Source organism: Capsicum annuum, chromosome 6, assembly GCF_002878395.1.
Source record: "Capsicum annuum cultivar UCD-10X-F1 chromosome 6, UCD10Xv1.1, whole genome shotgun sequence".
NCBI lineage: Eukaryota > Viridiplantae > Streptophyta > Magnoliopsida > Solanales > Solanaceae > Capsicum > Capsicum annuum.
In genome coordinates this window covers 55,308,460-55,318,833 of record NC_061116.1, presented here as the reverse complement: position 1 = coordinate 55,318,833, position 10,374 = coordinate 55,308,460, and the positions used below count along the sequence as shown (strand labels likewise).

The 10,374-nt window shown below is 33.4% G+C and overlaps 1 pseudogene; it reads left to right on the top strand.

The window, feature by feature from the left end:
• Nucleotides 1–2,331: 2,331 nt before the first annotated feature.
• On the top strand, nucleotides 2,332–6,837 carry LOC107853474 (annotated as a pseudogene).
• The last annotated feature ends 3,537 nt before the right edge of the window (nucleotides 6,838–10,374 follow it).

The window sequence follows — 10,374 nt, the reverse complement described above, 5'->3', positions numbered from 1 at the left end:
TGGCGGGGAAGCCCCCAACCTAAGTGTACCGCAAGGGTTGGAGTTTCTGAGTCTGGTACGCCACAGGGCACTAGGCCAGCGTATAATAATATACCCGGATCGGTAAATTACGATTTTGAACAATGAGTTGTCTGAACTCGTGCCTTATTCGGGAAACCACCTAAGCTCTCTTTATACCTAATTTTAGTCTGTTTTGAAACATGCATCATTCTCATTTCAAAAATCTGAAAATTTGATTTCAAACATGCATTTTATTCTGTTCCGAATTAACATGGCATTATCTGAGTTGGTATCGTCACACCAAGATTTGCAAGTCCTTTTTCTGAGCCATAATGAATCATGTATGATTCTTTAATCAAAACTCAATTCAGACCACCCAAACATACAAATAGTATAAGAGATTTCATGTTCCGAAATATAAGTCAAAATGTGCAAGAATTCTTCAAACATATGGTGGTCATGTGCTTTTGGGAAAACCATGCACTCTTTCATTATATGTATATTCAACATTTATCTACATGCTCAACCCTCACTTTTGATTCCACAATCATGTTCAAATCATAGTATAAATCAAGAATTTTCATATCATGCTTTTTAAAACAATCCATATCATACGCATAATAGGAAAAATCATATCAAGAGAGGGATTCATTATAATTCATGCTCTCAATTGAATATTCATCCTTAAACATATGCATACATATATATAAAATTTCAAATCAATTTGGGGAAAGGACAATGTCATTGAGACTTCTAAAACATGATTATAAATCATAAATCTAAAACCCTTTTCTTAAAATCATGATTTCTATGCCCATGAAATTTTTAGGAAAACCCCATGTACCTCAATTTAGGAATTTGATGAATGATTCTTGAAGCCTACGGTTTGGGGATTCCAAATTTTCAATTACTTTCGAAAACCCTCGGTTGAATCTTGAGTTATTTGGGTTTTTAGTTTGAACCCCTATAGAGTGTTCTTGAGTAATTTGGATGATTGTGAATGTATTCTGGTGTCTTTGGGATTAAATCTCGTGTTTAAGCTGATAAGGGGGGTGAAAAATACCTAATGTACCCTTAGTGAGACGGAATAAAAATATAACTGGGAGCCCGATTTTTATGGGCCACCGCGACGTGCCACAATCGCGGTGGCTCACTGAAAATTGATGAATGGGATTCTTAGGGTCACCGTGACACGGAGCCATTGCGTTGTCCCACTGGTTGGGACCTCGAGCTTCAGTGCGTCGCGCCACAATTGCGTAAGGCTACTGAAATTTGACAATTGTTAAATAGACCCCCTCCGCGACGCGCCAAGCAGCAAAATGATGGTGTTTTACGACTAAGACTTAAATTAGCCATAACTTTTTGTCCGGGTATCGAATTTGGGCGAATCTTATATCGACGAAAAACTCATTCAATTTTCCACATGATAAAAAGTCAAAATTAGGAAAATTATATGTGGTTTAAAATTTACTCACTTTGAAAATAAAAAATGAGACTAAGTCTCTTTGACACTATTCTAGTTATTTAACTCTAAAAGCATATTACCACGAGTTAACACATTGATGATGCTGGGCGTTACAAGAAACCATCAAACTTGTATGAACACAAACAAAACAATAAGAGAAACTATAAGAGAAACTATATGCAACTAGAATTGTGTTTAAACCTACAATTCAATATGAAAATTTCATGTATAAAGGCATTATTAACAATTGAAAGCATTGAATAATTCGTACTTAATAAGCATTATTGGGATAATTTACTTGTAGTTTAGACTTGATTAGCAACAATATATAATATTGTCTTGTTGATAGTTATGTTAGCATTTTCATGTTAGAATTTAGAGTTAAAAATAATGAAAAATATATTTAGGATTAGGTAGGGCGACCTGACCTGCCCCATGACCAACATAGAACTAAGTTAAGTTGGCCACTTTACGATCTATCATCATGATGAGTTGGCTCAATTCAGTCCGTCAAATTTTAAAGCTTTTATTGACTAGGCTCAGGTGGTCTTGAACCGGACAATGTTGACAGCTCTAGTGTTAACTACTTCAATCTCCCCATTTTATGTAGAATTCTTGATTTTAGTCAAGGCATTGTCTATGATTCGGCGATTCATTCTTTAACAGAAAGAACTTGTATTTAACGTAGCACGAAATGCAAAAACTTATTATTTTAATATTTATGATTTTAAATATGTCATATATAATCTTTGACGAGAATCATCTAAGACGAGAATCATCTAATTAAGGGTTAAATTTAAAAAGAACTTAAGCTAAATTATTCATTAGAAAATGTGATTATTTAAAAAAGGAGGTCTAAAATGGCCTTCGGAATAAAAAAGGGTCTGAAATGGTACGTTACTCAAGTCTCGATGAGGCACTTGCCAGTTGCCACTACATAAAACAAAACCTATTGCCCGTTTCGTCACTCAACAATCTACACACACACCGCTTTGTTTGTGTCGCTCATTTTCAAAGATATTTTCCCCTTCTGAGTCGTGGAAGTATAGCCCTACCACTATGGGACGCCTTGAAAGATTCAATCACAGCATACACGGGTTTATCTCCTGCAACTTTTTTCACAGTTGTTGCTTTGGCTCTTGCTTTCTACTATCTTGTCTCGGGGCTATTCGGTTCATCTAATCATGGTCATCATCAAAGGTCTAGAGAATTTGAGGAATAGGCACAGGTTTTGCCCTCTCCTGTTCAACTTGGAGAAATTAGTGAAGAGGAGTTGAAGGAATATGATGGGTCTGATCCTAATAAGCCTTTGCTGATGGCTATTAAGGGTCAGATCTATGATGTCTCTCAGAGCAGGTATTGTTATTGATCTGCAAGTATTTTTTTAAGCTATTTTGCCTTCTGGTTGTCTCTTATTTTGGCATTATCTGCAGTTTATGTGTTTTTCTTTTGTTAGATGCTTTTGGATTTTTGAATGATATGCTTTTGGGTGTGGATTCTTCCTTTGTTGATTATTACTGCCTCAGTTTTAATTTGTTTGTTTACTTTCCTTTTTAGTCCCTTTAGAAAAGAATGCCTCTTTCCCTTTTTGGCAACTCTTGGTTCTAACTTTACACCTGATATTTTTTAGTTTGGCCACAAAATTAAAGGACATTTGGATATCTTTAATTTAAACTACAACATTCAAAAGTTTCAAAATAGGACAAACAAATTGAAACAAATGGAGTAATTTAGATACTTTTTCTTGATGATTATGGTAAAATTCAAAACCTTATATGCACCTTTAAGCTCATCTGTTAAAGCATAAGAACTTTTGGTGATTTTTGAAAAGTTTCAATCCTTACATTATGTCCATTTCAAGTAGAGTTGCTTTTTGTTTGTTCTTTGCTAAAAAATAGTAGTGTGTTTTCTGAAGTTCTCAGGATTTGAAGTTTGGTATTTTACATACCATTGCTTAATATTCTGGATTTGGCACGTTAATTTGTGTAATTAGGGCTTATGCCTAGGGTTGGAAAACGGGGTAGGATGGTTGTGATGCGAACCTGGGTAAACCTGCTTAGACTTGAATCCACCCTGCATAATTTTCGAAAAATGGTCAAATACCCCCCAACCTTTATCCCAAATCCCAAGTACACACTTATACTTTGAGAGGGTCCTATGACGCCCTAAACTATTTTAAAATGAAATTATTACCCCCTCGAACTATTTTAAAGTGGAATATATACCCCTCTAAAAACTCATACCCAGATTTTATTTTGATTTGTGGTCTACACGCGCTGCCACGTGTCATGCCACGTAATTCCACGTCATGTATTATTTTTTTACTATAAAAAATTAATTCCACGTCATGCCACGTCGTCATCTTCTTCCTCTTCTTCTTCTATTCTTCTTCTTCAATGGCATAATGAATCATATGGAATTCACACGATATGTAATCTTATCAAAATCAAATCAACAATTAATGTCTAAAAATATTCGGTTTTCACAAAATGGCGTTGCGACAGTGATGGTGCCGGAAAATTCAAAATTCCGATGAATTTATTTTCCAATCTGAATTGATTCAACATTCTCACGTAATTCGAGTTCTTGGATGCCATTGAAGAAGAAGAATAAAAAGAAATGTCATTGATGAGTTCGTAGATGCCATTGAAGAAGAAGAAGAAAAAAAAAATTAATTGCCATTGATGGGTTCTTGGATGCCATTGAAGAAGAAGAAGAATAATTGAAGAAGAAAAAGAAAAAAATTAATTGCCATTGATGGGTTCTTGGATGCCATTGAAGAAGAAGAAAAGTAGGAAAAAAATTAATTGCCATTGATGGGTTCCTGGATGTCATTAAAGAAGAATAAGAATTGGAGAAGAAGAAGAAGGGAAGTAGAAGAAATGAAGAAGAAGAAGAAAGAAAAGTAATAATTAAAATTATATATATAGAAATATTAAAAATAAATTTTTAATAAAATATTTTCGTTCTCACTCTCTTTAAAGAGAGTGAAACACTCTCTTGCTATGTCAGCAATGGAGGGGTGATGATTTCATTTTAAAATAGTTCAGGGGGGTCATAGGACCTTCTCAAAGTTATAAGTGTGTAGTTGGGATTTGGGGTAAAGGTTGGGGGGTATTTGATCATTTTCTCTTATTATTTTTAACTAAGTTTGATGCTTAAAAAAAAAAACTTCTGCTAATTAGTACTCCCTCCATTTCGGAATAAGTGAATTGTTGGGGTATTTATTGGTGTTTCAAAATAAGTGAATTATTGAATTTTTTTTCAAATTTACCCTTATGATTTGACAATCAATTAACTTTTGAAAAGGTACTACAAGGTCAACTTTTTCTTTTTTTGGGGTAAAAATGGAAAGTTGTGTTAAATTTATGTCTCTAATGCTTTTTCCTTAATCCGTGTGCCAAAATCCAACAATTCATTTATTATGAGACGGAGGGATTACTATTTTAGAATTAATATTAATTCGATAACGGAAGTTTTTTTACACTTCTGTTGTCTGACTGGATGGGAAAATCTTTGGATTAAATGTTTCATTTTCCCAATGTTCTCGAAAATCCATTGTGTTTCTCTGCTGGTTAGGTGGTGATTCTACGTGAAGGGCGAGAGTGGTTGAAAGGTCTTATAAATGTTGTAGTTTCAATTCCTCAAGATAGTAAAGGTGGCCTGTGTGTGATTGATTCTTAGACAAGTGGCTCGAGTTCTCCATGTTTAATTCAAGCAGCTTTGTGATCATCACCGTTTGGATAGTAATCAACTAGTCTTCTTAACCAATGTATTCATTCAATCATTCTTATTTTGTTTACCATCTGTGCTAAAGCGCTTAGGCTACCACTGAAGCAATACCTAGTGACTGTGCCAGGGTTGCTAAATCAGCCAACGGCCACTTTAGCGCCCTCTGTTAAAGTGACAAAATGGACACTTTAGCGGTCCCACCAACTGTGGAGACGTGGAAAATTCCAAATCTTTGCGGACTCCTCGGGTTTCATCCAGATTCCCAAGAATGCAAACGAACTATGCTATCCTATCAAATGCACTAGGTATTCAATCATTCTTATTTTGTTGAGGTTCTGGGAAAAAGGAAACATATTTACTTTGTTGCTTATGCAGTTTTATTTACGTCCAGTAAAGCCTTGTTGGAGTGGATAAATTGCTTAAGTGGAATTTATAACTCTTGGATTTGAAAAATATTAAATTGGTCCTTGTCCTTGTTTCAGCCGACGAATCATCAAATGAAGATCTCAAATAGAAATCTGAGGTCAAATTGCTTTATATGTCGTCCCGTAAGTCTCATGTACATTAAATTCATCCACAACTATATGGCTTGATAGATCAAATATCTTGACACAAGTCTGAAAAAGTTCCTTCCTCAAATGTAAACATAACACATCTTAATCAACCATTAAGCTTTATGAATTGCTGAGGAATTGTCATATTTTCTGTAATTTTTCTACAGTAGGTGCTGCCACCACATAGTTGTGTTTAAATGTGTGTTCCTGCAGAATGTTCTATGGACCTGGTGGACCTTATGCATTGTTTGCTGGAAAGGATGCTAGTAGAGCTCTTGCCAAGCTGTCCTTTGAGGAAAAAGACCTTACAGGGGATATCTCTGGCCTTGGTGCATTTGAGCTTGATGTGTTGCGAGATTAGGAGTTCAAATTCATGAGCAAATACGTTAAAGTTGGCACTGTGAAACAGGCGGTGCCAGTAAATGATAGGGAAGCTAATGACAGATTTGTTGAAGCAACTGATGGTGCAGCTCAGCCAGCCAAGGCTGATGCTTCAGGTAGTGCCAAGCCATTGGAAGATGGTCCATCAAAAGGTTCTGAGGCTGCTAATGATGCTCCTTCAGAGACTGTTGCTGCTGAATCGGTCGTCAAATCGGAGGCTGATGTTGACAAGAAGGACTAGTTGGGACAATTTTAGTTCAAGCAAAGCTGATAAGTGAGAACCAAAGGGATCTGCTCTATAGAGATCCAAAATACATAGCATCCGGTGCATTTGTTGATTATCTTATCTCAGATGAGGCTTCTTAATTAGCAGTCAAGTACTAAAGTAAATTTCTAGATTGTTTTATGAAATAATGGATAAAGCATTTTACTTTATCTTGTCTAAACCAGGGCAACTCGTGTTGCAGCTGCAGTCTCCATATCACGTCTAATTCGTGTGCATACATTTGGTCTTTAATTTCCACGGCTTCGCACTAAAAGATATGTCTAGAAGTTTGGGATAGACCCAAGATAGCTGGCATAATACTTCTTTAGATTCTATTCTTGGGTGTGTCAACTATGTTTAGATAGTTCTACTGCTTCACTTAAGGAGACCTTTCCTATTAATTTGATATGCTCAACGCAGCTCTTACCTTTTTCCCTGCATTGCTGTTTGTATCTTTTGACTCCTTTCTAGGAGGATATATCAATTTGTGTTGGTGAGCTGAACTGCTTTTGATCGCCATGTTCAAATCTTTAAGTGGTCCTATTTAAGCATGAATCCTAACTCATTTAGTCAGCCGGTAAAAAAAGTTTACTACCTCTCTAATGATTTCATCTTTACAAGTAACTTGCAACCAACTTGGTGGAAATACTGAAATACATGACAGACGTCAAATCTAACCAGTTTGGTCAGGCCAGGCCAGTCTTTCTCCTGTCGGTCATACCAAAGAAATAAAACAAACATGCAACCGCCTGATCGAATCTAATGAGCGACCCAAAACACATAAAAAACATCTAATGCACATCCAAAATTGTTGGTCCACAAAAAAAACACCAGTAAATACAATTTATGTTGTAAAATATATAGAATTGCAAACAAAATAATAGTAGAAGCAAATCAAGAACTATTCTTTTATTAATGATCAGATAGCAAATCAACAACTTTGTAAAGAGAGGAGAAGATATTTTATTACTTTGTGATGGCGTATATAATTTAATAAAAGACTCCTATTTATAGGACCCCTATTTATAGGAGATACTTTTTGGCCATCAAGTAACTCAACTAGTTGGTTTCATTTTAACCAAATTAATTTTTTCTTAGCTAATTTTTGCAATTAGTTCTCGTCGTTCAAGTAATATAAAATAGACATACACATAATTAATATATTTTACAATACTTCCACTTGGATGTTCATTAATAAATAATGTGTCTCGTTAAAACCTTAATAGAAAAAATTCAATAGAAAAAAGAGTACACACACCTTATAATACGCCTTTAGTGTTACCTCATCAAGAACCTTATCATCCAATTGAGACTTGGTTAAGAAAAAAAGAGTACAATGCGTATTTTACTTTCGCTGATGCAAACATTATTTAATTTTTCGGAGACGATGCATTACAATCTTGTATATCAACTTCTCAAAATTGAGGTTGGTAATGCTTTAGTGAACAAACCCGCTAAATTATCAGCCGATTGAATTTGTTGAACGTCTATTTCACATTTCTTTTTAAGATCATGAGTAGGAAAAAAAACTTTGATGAAATATGTATTATTCTGTCTTTTTTAATGTATCCTTCCTTCAGCTGAGCTATACTTGCATTATTGTAGTTGTACATTGTGATTGGAATATCTCTTTTAAAGAAAATCACATATTTCGTGAATATGCTGAGCGATGTAACCGCCTGATGGAATCTAATGAGCGACCAAAAAAAAATTAAAAACATCTAATGCACACCCAAAATTGTTGGTCCACAAAAAAGCACCAGAAAATACTAGAGATGTTGTAAACTATATAAAATTGCAAACAAAATTATACTAGAAGCAAGCCAAGAACTTTTCTTTTATAAATGATCAGATAGCAAATCAACCACTTTGTAGGGAGAGGAGAAGACATTTTATTAGTTTGTGATGGTGTATATAATTGAATAAAAGACTCCTATTTATAGGAGATACGTTTTGGCATCAAGTAACTCAACTAGTTGGTTTCATTCTAACCAAATTAATTTTTTCTTAGCTAATTTTTGCAATTAGTTCTTGTCCTTCAAGTAATATAAAGTAGACATACACATAATTAATATATTTTACAATACTTCCGCTTGAATGTTCACTAATAGATAATGTGTCTCGTAAAAATCTTAATAGAAAAAGCTCAATAGGAAAAAAAGTACACGCACCTTATAATACTCCTTTAGTATTGCCTCATTAAGAACCTTATCAGGAAAACTCAATTGAGACTTGGTTAAGAAAAAAATAGTACAACACATATTTTACTTCCTCTGATGCAAACATTATTTAATTTTTTTGAGACGATACATTACAATCTTGTATACCAGCTTCTCAAAATTGAGGTTGGTAATGTTTTAGTGAACAAACCCACAAAATTATCAGCCGATTGAATTTGTTGAACGTCTATTTCACATTTCTTTTTAAGATCATGGGTAAGAAAAAAAACTTTGATGAAATATGTATTGTTCTATCTTTTTTAATGTATCCTTCCTTCAGCTGAGCTATACTTGCATTATTGTATTTGAACATTGTGATTGGATTATCTCTTTTAAAGAAAATCACATATTTCGTGAATATGTTTAATGATGCAACCACCTTATAGCATCTAATGGGCGATACAAAAAATTAAAAAACATCTAATGCACACTCAAAATTATTGGTCCACAAAAAATGCACCAGAAAATACAATAGATATTGTAAAATATATAGAATTGCAAATAAAATAATATTAGAAAAAAACCAAGAACTATTTTTTCTCATTAATGATCAGATAGTAAATCAACAACTTTGTAGAGAGAGGAAAAGATGTTTTATTTATTTGTGATGGTGTATATAATTGAATAAAAGACTCCTATTTATAGGAGATACTTTTTGTCCATCAAGTAACTCAACTAGTTGGTTTCATTCTAACCAAATTAATTTTTTCTTAGCTAATTTTTGCAATTAGTTCTTGTCCTTCAAGTAATATAAAGTAGACATACACATAATTAATATATTTTACAATACTTTCGCTTGAATATTCATTAATAGATAATGTGTCTTGTAAAAATCTTAATAGAAAAAGCTCAATAGAAAAAAGAGTACACACATTTTATAATACGCCTTTAGTATTGCCTCATTAAGAACTTTATCAGAAAAACCCAATTGAGACTTGGTTGAGAAAAAAAGAGTACAACACATATTTTACTTCCTCTGATGCAAATATTATTTAATTTTTTTGACACGATACATTAAAATCTTGTGTATCAGCTTCTCAAAATTGAGGTTGGTAATGTTTTAGTGAACAAACCCACAAAATTATCAGCCAATCGAATTTGTTGAAAGCCTATTTCACATTTCTTTTTAAGATCATGGGTAAGAAAAATAACTTTGATGAAATATGTATTGTTCTATCTTTTTTAATGTATCCTTCCTTCAACTGAGCTATACTTGCATTATTGTATTTGAACATTGTGATTGGATTATCTCTTTTAAAGCAAATCACATATTTCTTGAATATGTTCAGTGATGCAACCACCTGATGGCATCTAATGAGCGATAAAAAAAATTAAAAAACATCTAATGAACACCCAAAATTATTGGTCCACAAAAAAAGCACTAGAAAATACAATAGATATTGTAAGATATATAGAATTGCAAATAAAATAATACTAGAAGAAAACCAAGAACTTTTTTTTTTATTAATGATCAGATAGCAAATCAACAAGTTTGTAAAGAGAGGAGAAGATATGTTATTACTTTGTAATGGTGTATATAATTGAATAAAAGGCTCCTATGTATAGGAGATACTTTTTGGCCATCAAGTAACTCAAGTAGGTTGTTTCATTCTAACCATATTAATTTTTTCTTAGCTAATTTTTGCAACTAGTTCTTGTCCTTCAAAGTAATATAAAATAGACATACATATAATTAATATATTTTACCGTTTGGATGTTCATTAATAGATAATGTGTCTCGTTAAAACCTTAATAGAA